At 47.6% G+C, this 20,727-nt stretch overlaps 1 protein-coding gene and 2 long non-coding RNA genes across 8 annotated transcripts in view; 2 read left to right on the forward strand and 1 right to left on the reverse strand.

The window, feature by feature from the left end:
* The first annotated feature begins 62 nt into the window (after nucleotides 1–62).
* Nucleotides 63–13,749, forward strand: LOC123386489. Its single transcript, XR_006600402.1, has 3 exons — nucleotides 63–198; nucleotides 7,960–8,125; nucleotides 9,495–13,749. It is a non-coding gene; the product is annotated as an uncharacterized LOC123386489 (long non-coding RNA).
* On the reverse strand, nucleotides 455–16,513 carry LOC109501384. The gene is made up of 4 exons (XR_002159401.3): nucleotides 16,301–16,513; nucleotides 16,102–16,214; nucleotides 5,379–5,501; nucleotides 455–2,064 (listed from the first exon to the last, which is right to left on the reverse strand). It is a non-coding gene; the product is annotated as an uncharacterized LOC109501384 (long non-coding RNA).
* A 54-nt stretch (nucleotides 16,514–16,567) lies between these two features.
* Nucleotides 16,568–20,727, forward strand: part of SVIL (supervillin) — a 234,045-nt gene continuing 229,885 nt past the window's right edge. For 2 of the 6 annotated variants that reach the window (XM_045061074.1, XM_045061078.1), the window contains exon 1: nucleotides 16,568–16,699. The gene's annotated coding sequence lies outside the window, so the exon portion shown is untranslated. Of the gene's footprint in view, nucleotides 16,700–16,999; nucleotides 17,232–18,079; nucleotides 18,212–20,727 lie in introns of those variants that run through there. The other 4 variants (XM_045061072.1, XM_045061076.1, XM_045061073.1 and 1 more) reach the window with 2 other exon arrangements.

Raw genomic sequence — 20,727 nt, forward strand, 5'->3', positions numbered from 1 at the left:
ATGCCTTCTTGGACTATTTTAGGTGCCAACCCTCAGAGGCTGGGCTCCCTGGGAAGCTGATTCAGGGTTGGAAGTTGGCATGCAGAAAGTGTATCAGGGAGTGATCACAGACTCATATCTGTGGGTCAAGGGAATACAGCAGGATTGTGTGTCTAAGGGACCAGTAGTGTTTTACTTCTTAAACTGAGTGATAGATAGGTGAGTATTCATTTTGTTACTATTTTTTAATCTGCACATTTTTTACATACACTATTATAAATAAATTATGTATTTCACAATTTTAAAAGTTTGTGTTTTGTTTGTTTTTAATTTTTTTAAAGTTTACTTATTTTTGAGAGAGAGAGACAGAGAGACAGAGAGCAAGCAGGGGAGGGACAGAGAGAGAGAGAGTCATAGAATCCAAAGTAGTCTCCAGGCTCTGAGTTGTCAGCACAGAGCCTGATGAAGGGCTCGAACTCACGAACCGTGAGATCATGACCTGATCTGAAGTCGGACGCTTAATGGACTGAACCACCCAGGTGCCCCTACTTTTGTTTTCAAGTTTTAAGAGAGGTGTATCACAGTGGGTAGATAAAATGCTCTAACATCAGAATTCCTGGCATTCCTGGTATGTTACCTTGGGCAACCATTTAAGTTCTCTATACTTCAATTTCTTCATGTATAAAATGTGTATTGTAATAACGTTGACTTGATAGAGTTGTGGTGAAAAGTAAATGAGATTTTTAATGTACAGTGGGTTCAATAATGTCCCTCCAAAATTCACATCCACCTGGAACCTCAGAGTGTTGCCTTATTTGGAACTATAGCCTTGGCAGATGTAATCAATTAAGAAGAGGTCATACTAGATGGGGGGGGGGGGGAGGGCTAAAGCCAATGACTGCTGTCCTTATAAGAAAATGAGAGGACACACAGAGATATATGCATGCACACAGGGAAGAGAGTCATGTGATAGAGGCAGAGATGGGAGTAAAGCAGCCACAAGCCAAGAAACGTGAAAAATTGCCAGCAACCACTGGAGGCTGGAAGGGGCACGGAAGGATTCTTCCCTAAAGCCTTCACAGGATGGGAGCTATCTATCAGCTGAAAAGACGAGAGGTTCTAGCAGAGTCCAATAGAAGTAGGATGTGATTTGGGGGCCTTGACACACAAAGTAGAGAGAGGAAGAGGAAGAAAAAGAAAGGGCCAATGACGGCAAAAGCAGTTACGTCGCCTCTCTCTGTAAATTGAAAAGACTTCAGCCTCAGGTGGGAGTTGGCTGGGCAGCACGAGCTTCTCCACACCCTGGGAGTTCTGGGAAGAGAGAGAACGAGAGGTGGAAGCTTACAAAATCAGGCAGCAGACCAGAGCGGGGAAGAGAGGGCAAAGTCCTTCAACCGAGGGCTAAAACAGAATTCCCAGGTCATCCCATAACTCAGCACAAACAATGGTGCCTCGAGATGGCTAAGACGCCGAACCCTAGGGCAGGCCCCACAGCAAGCCCATAAGGCGGCTTCCAGAAGAACCTGGGGTCGTCATGAAGGTGAGTACCTTTTACAGACTGAGGTGCCCCAGGGATGATTTCTCTCTCTGTGTCTGTATGCAGGCTTCTTCACAGTTGGATATTTGAGTAGCACAGTATGTTCTACTCATTAAATGTTTTATCCTGTTGAATCAACTTTATTGAGGTATGACTGTCATCCAGCAAAGCGCACCTATTTCAAATGTACATTTTGATGAGCCCCGACAAGTTTATATAACCAAGTAACCACTGCCACAATCAAGATGCAGAACATTTGCTTCACCTCAGAACATTCCCTTGTGTTGCTTCCCAGTCAATCCTTCCAGCCCCAGCTCCAGGCAACCACTGGTCTGCTTTCTGTCACTGTAGATTAGATTTGTCCTTTCTGGAATTTCACATAAATGGGATCATACAGTATGTACTTTTTGGTGTGTCAGGCTTCTTTTACTCAGCATAACGTTTTTGGGATCCATCCACGTCATGGTATATAGCAGCATTTCATTCTGTCTTTATGGCTGACTAGCCTTTCACCGCTTGACCACACCTCGGTATGTTTATCTATCCACCTGTGGATGAAATTAGGGTTGTTTCCACTTTTTAGCTGTTATGAATTAAGCTCCTATGAACATTTGTCTACATGTCTTTCTGTGGACATATGTTTTCATTTCTCTTGGGTAAATATTAGGAATAGGATTTCTGGGTGTTATCCTTTAAAGTGTGTTTTTGTAAGAAACTGCCAAACTCTTTTCCATAGTGGTTGCACAATTTTGCTTTCCCACCAGCAATGTATGAGAGTTCCCTGGCTCTACATCCTTGCCAGCGCTGGCTTCTGACTTGGTATGTCTTTTTAATCTTAGCTATTCTAACGGGTGGGGAGTTGCTTCTCTTGCATTTTTAATTTTCATTTCCCTGACAATTCAGGATACTGAGCATCATTTCATGTGCTAGTTAGACATTCTTGTATGAAATGCCTCTTCCAATTTTTTTAAATCATTTTTTTTAGTGGACTGTTTGCTGTTAAGTCTGAAGTATTCTGGTGTAAGCACATTGTCATACGGATTGCAAATACATATATATGACTAGCACTCCGAAAAGACTATCGCTTCCCCCATTAAATTACTTCGGCATCTTTGTCAAAAATCACTTGCCTGTACATGTGTGGATCTATTTCTGGACTCGATACTAATTCTTCAAATAGGTGTCTATTCAGACACCGTGCCAAACTGTCGTGTGTTTTTTTAGTTTTTAATGTGTATTTATTTTTGAGGGGGAGGGGCAGAGAGAGAGGGAAACACAGAATTGGAAGCAGGCTCCAAGCTTTGTGCTGTCAGCACAGAGCCTGATGAGGAGCTCAAACTCACGAAGAGTGAGATCATGACCTGACCTGAAGTCGGATGCTCAACTGCCTGAGCCACCCAGGCGCCCAATAATACCAAACTGTCTCGATTCTTATTGCTTTAAGGTAAGTCTTGAAATTAGTTGGTATAAGTCCTCCAACTTTGCTCCTTCTATGTCAGAATTGTTTTCGGTATCTTTTACATTTCTCTCTAAATGTTAGAATCAGCTTGTCCGTGTATACATTTTTAAAATCTGCTAGAATTTTTATTGGGATTGCATTGATTCTATCGATCAAATTGGGAAGAACTAAAATGAAAACAACATCTTCCAACCCAGGGACCTAATATTTCTCTTCATTTATTTAGGTCTCCTTTATTCAGCAACATTTTGTAGTTATAATTGTTCTGACGTTGCATATATTTTACTAAATTTGTCCCTAAGTATTTCATGGTCTTTGACGCCACTGTAAATGGCATTGTTGATTTTAATTTCAATTACCAACTGCTCATTGCTAGTTTAATGAATGTTTTAATGGGACTTTCGGCTAAAATTATCCCATTTTGCAGTCATTAACAAACGCACTGAGCAAAGGGTATATGCTATCTGGAAGTATTCTTGACACTATCGGAAGAAATTCACGAAGGGTGTGTGGATGGAAATTCTGACTTGACAATGGCTTGCCCTAAGAGCTGGTCCTCAAACAGGAGTTAGCCAAGATCACAGGGGATCCTGCATGGTAATTGAGTCATTCTGGAGAGCCAAATTTGGTTATTCTGACTCTGTGGGAAGAAGAATTAAGGGTTCTTGAGCAGTGGCTCACAAACTTTGGAGGAGAAGGAAGAAAGAAGTTCTTCCCCTAATCTTTTCAGAATCCCCTTGGCAATTTCTCAGAATCACTGGATGATTCTGATCCCCCATCCTCAGGCATGTGTTTTCTTTCCTATTCCCACTGTGATCTCTGGCCACGTTATTGATGGGAAGACAGTGTATCTCTCGGTGGGTGGGAGTGGAAAACAGCTCTAAAGGACATGGGGTCATTTGCAATACGGGTTCTTAGTGTGGGGCCCTGAAGAAAAGTCATTCTGAACCTGTAATTCCTGCTACAATGCTGACTTCCCCAATTTGCAACTGGTTCTGGTGGGACTGATTCAGTCCCTTGTTACAATGGAAATGTCCCCGAGGTGGTAACGTAAGTAAGTCATTATCAGTTAACACCTGAACCTACAAATAATCATCTTGGAAACCATCTATTGTGCCCTGTAGATAGTGCTGGGGGACTTTTGATGGGAGGAGCATTGCAGAAGAGAAAGAAGAAGAAAAACTCTGGAACATTCATGCATTACAGATCAAGTTCAAAATATACCCAACAAGGGAAAAGGGCAAGGACAATGCACTGCTTTCTTCCTACTTGTAGGGACCACACAGTTGACTAATAGTCACTTCCTGTTAGCAGGACCTGTGGGGTTGACCTGCTTATCAGTTAAAGAAATAGAGGAATCTTCGTGCAGACTGTCCAAAAATTCCCCTGCATTAGCTTAACCAACTCCCATCCATCTTTCTAAGCTCGTCTCCACAGTACTTCCACTATGAGACCCATTCGCACATTACCCACATTAGTAGCTGCCCCCTCCTTCCTGCTCACACACAACTTTATTCATAACTCAACTTTTGTACTTTCTAGGATAAATCACAACTATTTTGTCTGCATGTCTCTCCCCTGCACTGCTCTGGGGGCAAGTCGCTTCAATGATCATTTTTTATTTCCATCTCAGACTTATCCTCTGATCTTCATTCCCCTAAAATCCAACTACCTCTTCTAACATCGGCCCTTGGGTCCATCCAAGGGACCTCAAACTCAAAGTATCCAAGGCCGAACTTACAACATCTCTTCCTTCTTCAGTGTTCGCTCTGTCTGGTGACTCGCCTCTCTATTTCTCTGGTTGGACAAGCCAGAAATGTACAGTCATCCTTGACACCTACGTCCCGATCGTTCTCCACACCCACATCATTCCATGATTTTACTTCCTAAATACCTCTAGACTCTCCTCATATTCGTCCATTCTTGCTGTCATCACCCTAGATCAAGCTGACATCAACGTCTCTCCTGCACGCTTGCAATATCCTGATCTCCCCACATATTCTAGCCTGCCTCTCACCCATTTACCCCACTGCAGCCAATGTGATCTCTGCCCTGCCTATAACCCTTCGAAATCTTCCTTTACTCTGAGGAGTAAAGACTCAATCTCTAATGTCACCTACAAATAAATCCCTGTGTAGTCTCCAGCTGCTCACCTCACCAGCCACTTCTCACTTTCTATGCTCCAGCTGGCCTACCCCTTTTCCTTTAGCTCCTACTTTTTTTAACTTGTTATTTTTAAATAATTTCAGACATACAAAAAATGGCGCAAAAATAGTACAAGGGTTTCCTATATACCTTTCACCCAGCTTCCCTAAATGTGATCTTTCATAACCAGAGTGTAATGATCAAAAACAGGAAATTAACATTCATATGCAATACTGGCAACCAATCTACACATCTTACTTGGATTTCCAGTGGCTTCAGGGTCCAATCCATGACTCTGCCTGGCGTGTGAGTGTCATGTCTCCTTAGTCTGAATCTGGAGCAGTTCCCCACTCTTCCTTTGTTGTTTCTGACCTTGACAACCTTGAAGAACACAAGACAGTTATCTAGTACAGTACCATAATTCTCAGTTTGGTTTTGTCTGATGTTTTCTCATGTTAAATTCAGGTTGTGCATAATTTGGCAAGAATATCGCAGGTTATAATTCTTTCAGTGTATTATATCAGGAGAGATGTGATATTAATGTCTCATTACTGGTGATGTTAACTTTGAGCTCTTGTTTAAATGGTATCAGCCAAGTATCTTCATTGTTAGTTACTCTTTGTGGGGGGCGGGTGGGAGAAGAGAAATTTTGAATCTATGTGAATATTCTGTTTCTCTTTATGCTTTTACTCACCAATTTTATCATCAGTTGATGATTCTTGCATGCAATAATTATTATTGTGGTGTTTTTCTTATAATTTTACTTTAAAAAATTTTTTTTTCAACGTTTATTTATTTTTGGGACAGAGAGAGACAGAGCATGAACGGGGGAGGGGCAGAGAGAGAGGGAGACACAGAATCGGAAACAGGCTCCAGGCTCTGAGCCATCAGCCCAGAGCCCGACGCGGGGCTCGAACTCACAGACCGTGAGATCGTGACCTGGCTGAAGTCGGACGCTTAACCGACTGCGCCACCCAGGCGCCCCTATTGTGGTGTTTTTCGAATGGTGATTTTTCTATTTTCCTCATCCCTTTCACATTTATTAATTGGGATTCTACAATAAGGAGGAGCTTTCCTCCCCCTATTTATTTATTTATTTATTTATTCATTTATTCGGTTGTTGATTATCACTGTGGACTGGTGGATATTTATTTTATTCTATAAGCTTTAATCTATTGCTTTCATTATTTATTTTGTAGCTTGAATTATCCCAAATTTTGGACTTGACCCTCTTTATTGCCCTAAAAGTAGCAAGTATGCATTTGCCACATGCTGTTCTGTTAGTATGGAATAATCTTTTAACCTCCCACTGTCATCACTGTTCCACCCCCAACTTCTTTGAGCAATAAATCCCTATAAAGCCTTCAGATTTCACCTCTGACACCCATCTTTGGCAAAGCCTTCCTTGAGCCTCCAAGTTTCCAAAGCACTATTTACTTTTACTTCATAGCACTTAGAATATTTCAAAATTAAATGCTTCTCGTGTGAACATTTCTAAGAGCAGGGATTGTATCTGTTTTAGCCTGGCACATTAATAAGCATTCAGTAAATTATTAATATTGAGTTCATGAATAAATGAACTTAATACCTGAAAGTGAATGGATTGAGATCTTTCTAGAAATGCCATATTGATGATTCATTTATACTCCAAGAGAAGATTTTCCCCTGAATCTCATAGATTCAGATAAGATATGGCTGACAGACAGTTTGATACAATGGAGATTCATTAAAAAAAAAAAAAAACAATCATTCAAGTCTGACTCAGTGACTTGGATGGGTGTAAACATTATTGCTGGGATGGCCTCAATTCCATGCACATTGTCTTATAATTGTCTTTGTTTCTTACAAAGGTAAGAATATACTTACGTCCCTATCCCATGTATGACTCGTGTTATGAATTGTGGGGGGAAATGTGTGACTGGGTGCAAAGAGCTCTGTACAACCCATTGTTCTCTGACTCCTGATTAACTGTCATAAATTTATTTCATTCGGGACACAGCAGGTAACATATGATAAGTTAGATGTTGAAGCTTATACACTTAGAGTCAATTCTACTCTCTGTTCAAATAGGATTCTCACCGAACATATTTCATTTCTAATTTGGAAACTTGGCATACCAAGATTTCCTGATATTAGGAGACAGAAAGCAGAGGCTACCAGAGCAGGCCTTTATTCAGGCCATCTGAGAATGATGCTCTGGGATAGTGTTCTGGTTTATTTTCAAAGCTGGTTGCTTAGATTCTCAGGTGGATGTAAAGATTCCAGAGAAAATTTTTCTAACAGGTTGATGGCAGGTGAGAGTAGCTAAGCGCATCTGTAACCTAACCCAAAGGACATCCCTGACCTCGGGGTTTTCAATCACCTGAGTCTGCCAGGTTTAAGGAAGGAATATAAAAAATATGACTTGGAAAATGATGAATTTCTCTGGGCAAAGTCTTGATAAAACAAGGTTTCTCTCTAACTTTCCCCTATATACTTAATTTGGGATGTTACCTGTCCATAAACAACCACATATAAGATTTACCCTATTTGCAAGCTAACGAGTTAGGCTACTACAGTTTCGTGAGTGCTGCCAGGGGACACGAGACTCCTGGGTCAGAGATAAAGGACCCTCTGTTATCCATAGCAAGAGCAGTAACTAGTATATCAGAATTTTTGCATCAAAAGGGTCAATTCCCATAAGGCGATGGCAGCTACACACATAGTGGGTTGCATTACAGGAGAGGAACCATGTGCTTAAGGAACCCGACTCTTTTATAATGGGCACTAAGCATACCTACTTTGCTGTGGAGGGAGACTTTATTATACTGGATTGTAAGTATACCTGTCTTTGTTTCAGGGAAAGATATGATCTCTATTTCCCAGGGTGGTTGGAAATCTGCTGTTTGCTCCAGGGAAGACATTATCTCTATCCTCCAAACTGTTTGCTATAAAAACATCGTTGAAAAGATGGTGGAAACAAAAGGCAATCAGTGCATTGCTCATAAGATGTGCAGAAACAACAGGTAATTTTATTCCAACAGCATATTTTCTCCTCTCTCCTCTTACTGAAGCTCCACCCTGTGTATATACCTGAATGTTCCTGATCTCTTTCTGACGACCTCTATACACATATACACACACTCACTAGAACTCATTTGTTCTCTGTCCCCGAATCCTTAGGACATTTTTCTGTGGTGTTCTGGAGCAATCTGTACGTGGGTACATTTCAAGCAAGGGCCAGTTGGTACAAACGCCTAGGAATAAAGTCATTTTGGTAGTGTTGGTGAATGGAAGGAGTCTCTACCACCCTTGATTTCTCGTATCCAGAGGAACTGGTGATAATACATTATCACAGGCCTGGAACACTCAACAGATGTTACCTATTATATTGGTAACATACACAAAGGTTTTGCTGCAGCCACAAATTATCTCAAATGTCAAAGTGTGTTTCTTTCTTTATCGTGCCACTTGTCCATTGCAAGTGGCCTGGAGGCTCTCTGCTCTGCCCTGTCCTTACTTCAGGACACGGGCTGGAGGGTCATCCTTTAGCTGAACTGTTGCTGGCACCTGGGGCAGAGGAAAAGAACTATCTGGAGAAACTAGCACAGATCATTAAATGCTCTGGCTCAGAAGTCGAACATACTGCTCTAGTTCACAGGTCACGGGTCAGATCCGGTGACATGGCCCCACAAGGGACCCAACAAGTACCATACTACCGCGTGCTCAGAAGGCAGAGAGGCAGAATATTTGGGGACAGCATGATGATTAGCATAGCTTTTATTACTGTCATTAAAAATTACAACAACATATCCTGCGGCGGGGACATTGTAACTGCCTATTCATCATTCTTTTGATATTTTCGGGGGGTCACAGAAAGCCTAATTGTATGTGTCTCCCCTTCCCCCCGTAGTTATGGGGCTCCCAGCGGAACATGATAGACACCCTCAAGGCCAGAGGCAGGCCTGACTGGTCAAGGGGCACTGCCATCCTGCTTGCCGGTGACTGCCTTAGGAATGAACACATGTAATTCAGGCCATTGGCACGCCAACAGAGGTTTTAAGTTCCTGGGGGCTCAGGGGAAACTCATTTCTCAGTCTTCTTAAAAAGCTTCTAGAGGGGCGCCTGGGTGGCGCAGTCGGTTAAGCGTCCGACTTCAGCCAGGTCACGATCTCGCGGTCCGTGAGTTCGAGCCCCGCGTCAGGCTCTGGGCTGATGGCTCAGAGCCTGGAGCCTGTTTCTGATTCTGTGTCTCCCTCTCTCTCTGCCGCTCCCCTGTTCATGCTCTGTCTCTCTCTGTCCCCAAAATAAATAAACGTTGAAAAAAAAAATTAAAAAAAAAAAAAGCTGCTAGAAATGACTTTTCTTTCTCCTTGTGGGCATCGTCAAGCACAGATACGAGGCCTGGAACCAGCCGCAGCGTCTTCTTGCCGCCAACCTGAAGATGAAGCTGTGTTGCAAAAAGAACCCACAGGGAAGCAGCCTAGAGCCATCGGACAGAGTGAATCCTAAACCCCTCTGGACTTCCCACAAAGAAGCCTCCCTCTTGAAGCAAACAGGAAAAGAATTTTGTTACTTTTAGCTGAAAGCAACCTAGCAATACTGCTGTCTATCTTCCTGTTAACTCTGGGAAAGAAGGGCAGTGTGGAGTGGGGTAGGAGCAGAGTTGGATGCGGCACGGATGGCAGGAAACCTGCAGTGGTGACAATCAGATGCACCCGATGTCTAAGCCCTGCCACCAAGCCCATCCGCCACCACCCAAAAACCTAGCTGTGAGCCCTGGCGACATGGGCATTGCGCTGGCCTGTTCTGTCTGCAACTGTAGCCTTAATCTCTTCGGAAAGATCCATTACACTGTCTGGAGGAAGGCACTCTTCTCGAGACCTGTGATTAACCCCAGATTTTGATCTTCAGTGCAGATTTCCTGTGAGTTCTCTCTGAGCCCTCTCGAAGGCTGCGCCTCTGGGTTTAGCTACAACTTCCAAGACCAGGTCTTAAGACAGCCCTGTTAACTTGGCTGCAAACCTCCCGATGCGTCAGCAGCGCTGCTGCATACAGATGGCATCCGAGCATCCCAGGAGAAGCCTTTCGATTTCCATAGGATCAGGTCGGGTGTTTGCAATGCGCTTTGCATCATGGCTACGCAAGCCTGTTAGCTTTAATTTACTGGAGTTAAGTTTCTTTAAGACTTTTCTCCAGTCATCTTCTCTAAGGCATATCAGGTTAGGGGCAGAAGGCACGTCTTAGATCAATATTCCCAGCAGGAAAAGTCTCTGCAGGCTTCTGACTGCATGGCTAGTCTTTTATTTCCTGTGTTGTTCCAGTTCGTACCGAAGGGGAGAGTTACTTGTTTCTTTATCCTGCCATATTAAATAAAATCCTGGTTTAGAGTTAGGCGAGGCTTTATAAGGAAGATAAAAGAGCTGTTTTTAATAAACAGGGTGGAATGATAAGGCACGTCTTCTCTCGGCAGCATTCAGTAATACAATCCGAGCACCAGGATCTCCAGCTACGTGGAGAATCGTTGTCCACGGGACTGATCAACCAGCTGTTTGCTGTCCCACCCAGAAAGAGAACGGGAGGGAGCGCTCGAATTGTGGCATTTAGGCGTGGGGTTCGACCGGGCTTTGAAGAAGTTCAAACCAGCACAGGCGGTTGTTGGGCTGGGGCATGTCCAGTAGGGGTGCAGCAAGCACCTGCTGTGGGGGGCGGACCATCCCGGGGCTCTCATCTGTCGTGTGAAAGCAGAAACGATCGCCGGACCAACGCTGCAGTGGGGAGAGATCGTATTTTTCGAGGTCACTCAGGTGGTTTTGTGCTGGCAGAACAATGAGTGTTTACTTTCTGAAGCCAACAGTTCGTGTAACAAGCCCCTTAGCATGCCAGCAGAACATCTCTCCGAGGTTTTCCTTGTGTCTGTCTTCACTGGCTAATTTCGATGCAACTGTCACGACTTAGCCTCTTATAGGTATCCCCTGGCACCTCTGTTTTCACTCCTCTGCTGACACAAGACACCATGAGAGACGCCTGAACCCAGGCCCTGACGTGTGGTGGAATATTAGCTAAGCAACTCTGGGGATCCTGGTCATTACTTAGAAGGGAAACCCAGGGCCAAGTGAAGTTCCTTTTAGTCAAGGCAGAGGAGGGCAGCCTGCAAGGGGCTTACGGTCTGTTGGGAAAGGCAACATGTAAGGTAGAACTCCGACGTCCTCAGGTTTCACCTGTTGGTGACTACAAAATATGACTATTTCCTTCGTTATCTCAAACACAAAGATGCCAGGCTACGACTCTTTACCTACTGTCTGGCACAGGGACGGAGAAGCCCAGCAAAAAACTGTTGCGAAATACACGTGCAACGATGGTGAGGACGCCCAGCATCGACAGACTGCCGACGACACTGGCAGAGTCTCATGGGAGTCTCATTCCGTAAGTGATCAGCCCAGAGAATGCTGGCTGAGGTCTTCACTTCTAATAACTAAGAACAGTACTCAGATTTATTAACCACTTACCATGTTTGAGGTATTGTCCAAAGTTCTTTACAACAGTCCTTACAAAGGGTTCCCTTATTACCTCAGTTTATAGGTGAGGAAACTGAGGAACAGAGAGGTTCCATAACTGGCTCAGTGTAACACAGCTTTGAACCCGATTGGGTTGGCGTTGCAACCCCCGGAGAGTGGAGAGGCTGGTAAACAAGAGTGCTCAACTGAGAAATCGGCTGCGGCCGACAGGAGGCCGGAAGGAGGGAGTGACAGGCGAGGCAGAGACTAGGCAACAATCGAGTAGGCAAAGGATGAAGAGTCACTACCAATTTTAGTCTTTGGAAAAGAGCTGGCAGTGCCCAGAGACACCCCAACATGAAGGGAATGACTGCGTGGCCTCCAAGGGAAGCGACTTTGAAGGAGATGGGCAACTTCTGCTAAGCGAGCTCTGCCCCACCTAGGTTTCACTTTTTTTGGAATCTCCCATCACACATTCCTCTACTAGTAACTACCCAAACCACAGCTAATTTTCAAGGTATTAAAAATGGGTTTGTTGACCCATTTTTGGGTTCTGTGTAAAATTACACAGAATAAGGAGTGGAGGGGGGTGAAATATAGCTAAAGAATCATCTCTATATTTCGGGGAGAAAACTCAACTGACACCCATCTAGTTGTTTGGGTAGTTGAGACATGGCCAGTGTTAAAATGATATCAAAGACTATTTCAGCCTCCAGGAATTTTTCAAAACCACATTTTTTTTTTTTTTTTTTGCCGACCCATCCTGTGGTGTGTGTGTGTTTTGCTTGTTTGTTTGCTTGTTTTATCCTTTGTTTTCCCAAAAGCTGAAGAAGAAGAATTTCGAAGCCATCTTAAAGTTTTGTTTAAGTTCATGCTTGTCATAGTCTGATTTATTTCAGATTTTGTCCACAATTCAAACTCAAAATATAATTCCATAATAATATTCATGGCCAAGTGTCTTTCTACTTAGAAGCCAAAGAGTAGAGAAGTTGTCTTCTAGAATTTCTTTTTTATTGTAATTTTGGCTACCTCCAGTCTACCCTGTCTGTCTCTCTTTTGAAAAATCTTGTCTACCTTTCCCTGGCCCAAATTTTTATTCTTCTATTCTGTTCAGGCCAGAATGACTTAAGCAATAGTAAAAAAAAATAGTAGGAATATGTATTCTTTATTTACATGGCAACCCTCTTTTACAGATTCTAAACTTTAGACCAGGGAGTGAGAACATTTGCCTTCTAAATATTTGTGGGCTGGATCTAGGTTCCTTGGTTTAAGGCATTCAATACGGATGGGAATACTTGGCATAACACTCAAGGTTATAGTTTTCTAAGTGTCACTTGTTATTTTCCTTTGTTACATAATCCTATCTCATTTCTGCCCCTCTCAAAATAGGCTTTCCAGACTAGTGGACTATCAAGATTAGAAAATTTGACTCTTCAACTGAACACACTGCTTTGGGCACTGCAGATCGCTCTGGGCTTCTTATATTTCCAACTCAGAAAAGTGGTACTTTCATTTCGGTGAAGGCTAAGTTAATAACATACTTGTGATTCTGGAATATTCACGATGGAAACCGGGTTAGGAAATCCCATGTCACAGTTCCTCTTGCTCATGTTTGGAAACCTCAGGGAACACCAGCAATGTCTGGCGACAAACCAGGCCTCCCCCTCTTCTCTGTGTCACTGATCCCATTTCTTACTCGCTGTCAGATTCCAGCCAAGAGAACCTCCCACACACATCTTGCACATGTGGGCCCAATCCCCACACATGCAGCAGTCAATAAAAGCATTTACGAGGCACCTACTGTGTGCTGAAGGGGGACTGTGTGTCACTGTCCACTCAGCCAGTTCCTTGAGTAAAAAAGTGGCTCAGAATATCTTTCCAGAAAATGTTCTCTGCTTAACACCACCCTCTCTAACATCTCCATGAGAACACTCTGGAGAGCACAGCTCCAGCACTGCCTAAGATAGTGTTGTGCTAGCTTTCTGATCATGACCCACAGGAAGGAATAAATTTGATGACACAACAACCCTGCACGCGCACGCGCGCGCGCGCGCGCACACACACACACACACACACACACACACACCTACACACCCCTTATAAATACAGTTAACCAAAACAAAAGTTTTGGGGTGCCTGGGTAGCTCAGTTGGTTAAGGATCAAACTCTTGGTTTTGGCTCAGGTCACGATCTCACGGTTTGTGGGTTTGAGCCCCTCATCGGGCTCTGCACTGGCAGTGTGGAACCTGCTTGGGATTCTCTCTCTCAAAAATAAACATTTAAACAAAACAAAAGACCCAGAAAAGTTTCATGAAAACAATACTTACTATGTAGTATGCACTTGACTATTTTAATTCTAATTCTATTGCATAAAACAAAAATACTCATCTTTACCCACAAAATTTATCTCATGACCGACAATTTGAAAAACTGTAGGGAACCCTGGGTATTTAGGAAGCATAGAAGCTAATTAGAGATTCTAAAGGCTGAATATCTAATTCAAACAGGAGGTGATTTAAGAGTGTTCACCCAGTATTGTCAGAAAAGTGAACATTGCTCCAAGTAAGGTATTTGCAAGCAAATGTTAAGTTTGACCAGATCCTCTGAATGCCTAATAATTAATTCATTCCTTAAAGCAAACTTTTTCCCCCCAAGCATCCAGTCTGATCTAGACTTCAAGCATAGAAAAAAAAAATGGCTGAGGTTTTGTCTTCTAGGATCTCCTGGTTTTAAGGAGGACACGGAAAAGTGACTCAGTAATTATGCCCCAGTGTTCTAAGGGCTATGTCTGAGACCCACATGGGGTGCTCTGAGAGGATCGAGGGGGCCCCTGATTCAGAAAGAGGTGGCCAGGCTTCCTGGGGCTGATGACTTCCTGGAGGAGGTCGGAGGAGGTGTGACACCTCTCTAGACCAAGAAAATCCTAAGTATTTGTGTTCTTAGAGAGCATGGAACCTCTTGAATCTGCAGGGCATTGTAAGGGGTCCCAGACCACAGTGAAGGGCACAGATGCGAAAATGATCAAACACGAGCCTCTGGAGAGAGGCGAACAAAGAAACTTGAAGTTTTCTCCTGAAGCACCAAGGGGATCGATTGAGTGGTTTTAAGAAGGGCAGAGAATAACCAGCGTTCTGTTTTTGAAAGATGCCTGAAGACGCAGTTGAAGAGGACACTGGCCTAGAAGCCATGCTGGAGCAGAGGGTCTAGTTTGGGGTCCAGGGTCAAACGTCAGAGGAGAACAGTACCAAGGGGCTTGGCTGAGGTAACGGTGGTGGGAATGAAGAGGGCAGGCCTCTGAGAAACATCAAGGACGCAGTGGCAAGTGGACTAAAGCAGGTCACATCTTGGATGGCTCCCAGGTTTCCGGCTAGCACGACGGGAGTGGATTTGAGTCATCCACTCAGATGGGGAAGGCACGCACGTAGAGGACAAAGCTGGGGGGCAGAGTTCAATGAGGGACATACTGAGTTTGGAGCGCTATGGTGATCCAATAGCCATTTGGATCTGGGGCTTGGGGGGAAGTCTGGCCTGGTGTTAGATGAAGCCAGAGGGCAAAGATAGGCAGGAGGACCAGCAGAGGACCGGGGACCCAAATTCAGGGCAATTACTGATTTGCCGGAGGTCAGTCATTCCCATGACTCTGGTTAGTGTGGGGTCGGTGCAACCAGCCCTTGTCCTCGCTTCCTTCCTGTCTTCTCTAGCTGTGAGTACTTCAGAGCCTTCACAGACAGCAGGGGGGGGATGACGAGAATTTAACATATTTATCTAACACAGTCCTTCCTCTAGAGCCTTCTGGAGATGACATGGGGGCCAGGAGGAGGGCCCAGCTCTGACAAGGCAGAACAAAGGTAAGGGTGACTAGTATCTAGCCATTAACAAAAGGTAGAGGGCTAGTTCTGTGCCATGTTTGCTGGGTAGGGCTCCCAGACTCCCAATGGATTCCCAATGGTCATTTCACACCCTAAGGTGCGGTCTTCCACGGGACCATATGCTCAGTTGAGAGGGTTGTTTCCTAGATTTTCAGCCCTTCCAGCTGTGATGCACAGCACCCAGCTATTGGTATGTGAGTCCCAAGGCCCAGCCTACATGGAGGGCATAGGGATGGGAAGGCAGAAACCCAATTTCTGTTCTAGGCTCTTAAGGGTAGTGAAGCTCACTGTTAGGGGCTGAGTTGTATCCCCTCAAAACTCATCTGTTGAAGTCTTAACTCCCAGCATCTCAGAATGCTCAGAATGTGGCCGTATTTAGAGACAGGGTCTTTAAGGAAGAAATTAAATTAGAATGAGGTTATATGGGGGAGCTCTAATCCAGCATGACTGGTGTCTTTATAAGAGAAGATGGCCATCTGCAAGCCAAGGAGAGAGGGCTCAGAAGAAATCAACCATGCCAACACCTTGATCTGGGACATCTAGCCTCCAGAACTGTGAGAATATAAATTTCTGTTGCGTCGGCCACCCAGTCTGTGGTGCTTTGTTATGGCAGCCTTAGGAAACTAATATACTCACCTTTTGCTGCTACACACATAGGCTTGGCGCATACTCAAGAGGAAAAGTAAGAGTCTAACATTCCGAGGAAAAGAGGCCGGGGTTGGAACGAAATGAAACGTGAACGCTAGCTCCTGAAACAGATAAATAGCACAAGTAACAAGTATAAATTTATCTACTGCCTTGCAGATTACCAAGTACTTGACAAACCTTAACTCACTTGATCTTCACGACTGCCTCGGCATCACCTGGGAACTTGTTAGAAACGCAAAATCTCCGGCCCTTGGAAGACTTAAAGAGTCAGAAAGGGGAGGTTGGACGGATGAGGTGGGGAAGGCAGGAGCCAACTGTGCTTTAACGAATCTCTGGGGATTGTGATTGGCTGAAGTGTAAAGTGTGCGAACCGCTGAGATAGGTTACGATCCCCCCTCCCCCACCCCCAGTCCAGAGGCGCCGTTCGGTGGGGTGACGTGATTTTGCCACCCTTGTGAGTGGCTCGGCAGGTACAGTCTCCTTGACAACTGGCCCAGAGTTCCATGGACAGCAACGTTCGCACGCGTTGGTGGCTTTTATCTCGCGAATGACTGGAAAGTCAGAGCGGCCGCTCGGGTCTCTAAGGGTAAGCTGCGTCCCTCTGGCCCGCGGGCCGAGCGGCTGGGGCCGGGCGAGAGTCCCGGGAGCCCCGGGAGCCCCGGGAACCCCGGAGCCGCCAGGCGCGTGCGCGTGAGCGCGTCCCCGGGCCCGGCCCGCACGGGTGCGCGCCGAGGGGGTGGGTCGCGCCGCCCCGCCGGCCTGGCGCGTCGTCCGAGCCACTCAGCGCCCGGCAGCCGACACCCGGGGGCCCTACAAGTAATACCCGGCGCCCGCCCGCCTCGCCGGGACTCGCGCGCCCGCACTCGGGGACGGAGGCGCCCGGTCCGCCCTGACCAGCCTGGCAACTTGCTGTGCTGCAGCTGCTGCGGCGACTCCGCCGGGCTCTCGCCCAGAGCCAGCCAGCGCGGGGACTGTGCCGCCGTCGCCCAAGTGCCGAGCCAGTGCGCGCCCCCCGGCCCGGCGCCCCTGCGGAGCGGCCGCCACCTTCGTCGCCGCGGGGAATTCTGTGCTGGGGGCCGGCGCGGCAGGTGGGCGACCGCGGACGGCGAGCCGAGCGGGTGAGTGGGGTCGGGAAGTTGGGGGGCGAGTGTGCACGCGCCCCGCGGTAGGACGCGGGCCCTCGCGTGTAGGTTTCCTCTGCCCCTCCTCTCACGCCCCTGCAAAGTTTCACTCAGGACCGGGGAGGAGGGGGATAGGCTAACCTGCTGCTCCAGTGTTTACTCTGGCGAAAGCGCCAGTCATTCGGACAGCCACTCCTCCCGGCCGGGTGAGTGACACCGCGGCCCCCGGCCTCCGACCCCAAGCCGGACCCTGGGCTCGACCTGCACCCAAGGGCCTTCGTAGCCCCGGGGCTGCGGATGCGCCTGGAGCTCGCCCTGAGCCACTTGCTAGTCCTAGGACCCGGGGGGTGTGACGGGCCACCGCCTCTTTAATTCGGGCAGGAGACACAAACTTTGTTTTCATTCAGTGTAAGTACCTTTGCAGTGTTTTAAAACTAGACGTGCAGACGCGATTCACGGTGGTTTCTTCGGGACATCCCCGGGGGCCGGGCTGGCCCGGCTAGCCCGCAAGTGGGGGACTCCGGGCGTGCCCAGTGGCCCGGGAGCGTGAGGACAGCTCTGGTCCTCTTCGCCTGGGTTCTGGCCGCCGCCCGGGCACGGCGGCCAGGATGGAGTGACCTCGCGGGAGTGAGCTCGCGAAGGAGTGACCAGCGGGGTGTCCTGCGCTCGGGTGGGCTCCTTCCTGGGTTCCGACCCGCTGCCCTGCTCCTCGCTCTGTCGCCAGGGCGCTCCCGCTGGTGGCCCGGCAGAGGGCGCCAGCTCCCGATCGCTGCGCGGGCCGGCGGAGGGGAGGGGACTTGTTCGAGCCTCCAGGTAAGGAGCGTAGTGAATCATCCCGAGAGGGGGGACCCGATCCTCGCTCGCTGAAAAGAGGCAGGGAGTGGCCGTGCCGCTGTTAGGAAGCCGGGGCTGCCGCGCTGCTGTTCGGCGGGAAGCGGCGATTCTGCCACCCGGAGGTCTGGGGAAAGCTCCGGAAGGTGAGGAACGTCCCTCCGCGCGGTGGCCCCAGGGCAGGGAACGGCAGCGTAGGTTAAGGCCGGCAGACACTAGGACACGCCGCCGCGCGCCCTTCTCGGGGCCGGGAGGTGGGGCCAGTTTCACTGTGGCTCTGGGCGGTCCTGCTGGGGGCGGCGACGGGAACCTGGGAGCCGGCGGCCGATTCCCGGGCGGCTGCGATGGGGTGCTCCCGGCGGCCCGCGGGGTCCCGGAGCAGTAACAAAGGCGCGGCGCGGCCACCGCTCCCACCCACTTCCGTCCCCGGCGCGCCCTGGCTTGCGCCGCCCCGAGGTGCTGGCCGGGTCAGGATTTCCCTCTGCGGAGTTTCGGGAAGTTAGCTCCGCGGCCCGTTACGACGGGAGCAGGGGCGGGGAAGGGGGCGACCCGAGGAGGTGCACGCGTGTGTTCCGAGCTGCGACACAGCCTGTTTCCTCTCCCCACTGCACGAGTGGCGAGAGCTGCTGTGGCTCCCGCGCCCCTCCTCCGGTCCCATGGTCGCGCCTCCGCTGGGCCCGCGCGGGTTTGAAGTCCCCGCGCGACGCGCGGGGCCAGCCGCCAGTCCACGCCCCTCCCTGCGGATTCGGGTGGCTTGCGGGCTCCCGGAAGGGAGTGGTTTAGGCCCCCGGGGCCCGCCAGCCGCCGCCGCCGGCACCCTGAGTGGAGCTCCAGAAGGCGGTAATTGCATTACTGTGAGTTAGCGGCCGGGAGGCTCCAGTCCAGGCCGCAATCTGGGTCAGGTGCGGGGTTAAGCGCTTCTGGCGACGGCATTACGGCTCTGGTGAAGTCTGACAGTTTAGTGCACTAGGAAGTTCCTCGTGCACCATGGGAGCAGGACGGCAGGGCAAGTTAAGAGAGCCCCTTGTTTTCCCGGAGGTTGCGGGAACTTCTGCAAACCGAGCCGGTGCACAAGTACTGTCACGGAAAGGGCCTGGGCGGCATCTCCACCACGCCCCCGAAGTTCGGGGCGCCTGAGGGACAGGAGGAGGTGCTGCTGAAGAGAAGCCCAGAGCACTCTGGCCGAGGTGAAACCCTACCCCCCCAAGTAATCAATGGATAGAATTCACATGCTTTCTTATCTTATCGGCCTCCACCCCCTTGTGTTGTAAGGAAAGGGCAGGAACTGGTTTTTACACAGTGCCTAACTGATGAGAGAATCTTTACACACACTTTGGAAGGATCTTCACCATTCTCTTTGCAGCCTCACAGCCTCCTCCTCCGAGGCGTTAGAATTGGATAGACTTTCTACCTATTGCTGGCTTTGTTAGGGCCAGCACCTCAACTAAACCAGCTCTTGGGAGTTTAAGGTATATGACCACAAACAACTAAGGCTTCTTCCAAAACCTTTAGGATTGTCTGACAACTGCAGAGTCAGAAATAGCTGTCCTGTGCATTAGATGGTGTCTCAGGAGGCAGGTGGTCCTGAGGCGGGAGCTCCGCTTGGCATGAATCTCTGTTTCCAGGAGCTCTATCTACCTACCCTGTTTAAGAGGTGTGACTTCACCACTGGGCTGGATATTGTGTGTAAAATTAAGTCTGCCTTGGAAATATGGCCAACCTTAATTAACTGCCTAATGAGTTAAAACTCAGATGGCTTTTAGGCGTCTAACAGCATGGTTTGATATGCACACGTTTATGCATCACTGAGCTCAAGTTTGTAATATGGGATGTTGGTATTGCCTTGAATGCACTTAAAACGTATTGCCTTAAAGAAAGATGTTGTTTTAAGCGCCTGTGACTCAGAACATCCTAGGGCAATGGCAGTTGTGGAGTCGGCAAGGCATGATGATTAAGGGCAAGCGTCTGAAGTCACAATGGCAGGCTTCAAATGCCACCTCCACCATTTATAGCTTTGTAATATTTGGCAAGTTGCTCAGCCTTTCTGAACTTCATTTTCCTCTTCTAAGACGGGGATAATAAAAACACCTCCTGGTTCGAAGCTATGAGGGTTAATTTGATAATCCATATACCGTACTTAGCACAGAGTCTAGCACATGGTAGCTGCTCAACAGATACTAAGTAATAACCACGATGTTTAAGAGCAGAATCTTTCTTTCTTCCCCTGTCTCCTCCAAAGAGGTAAAATGGTCATTTGCCTTGAACTCACTATTCGTCTTAGTCAATACTGCAGTTCAGTGCAGTTAGTGATTCCTCTTTTGGAATCAGCAGCTGGGGGTGGGGTTGGTAGCAATGGAAAATTTTGTCTAGTTGCCCAAGGAATTTACAAGGGGCTCCGGAACTACAGGGCTTTCTTCCTAATTTTACCACTGTATAATTTTGTGGTCAGCCCTCTGGCCATTTATCTTTCCTTTCAATTTGAAGCCAGTATCCTAATGGCCAGGATAACAGGACTTAAGGAAAAGAAACACACTCAAAACCAAACACACTGGAGCAAAGGAGGCAACCATTCTCATTGCTCATCCATGAGCCTTTTATAACACTAAAGAAAAATATCCGCTTCTGTGAAACTTGTGCTGGGCCAGTCTTGGCAAGAGGGAAC

Source organism: Felis catus, chromosome B4, assembly GCF_018350175.1.
Source record: "Felis catus isolate Fca126 chromosome B4, F.catus_Fca126_mat1.0, whole genome shotgun sequence".
Taxonomy (NCBI): domain Eukaryota; kingdom Metazoa; phylum Chordata; class Mammalia; order Carnivora; family Felidae; genus Felis; species Felis catus.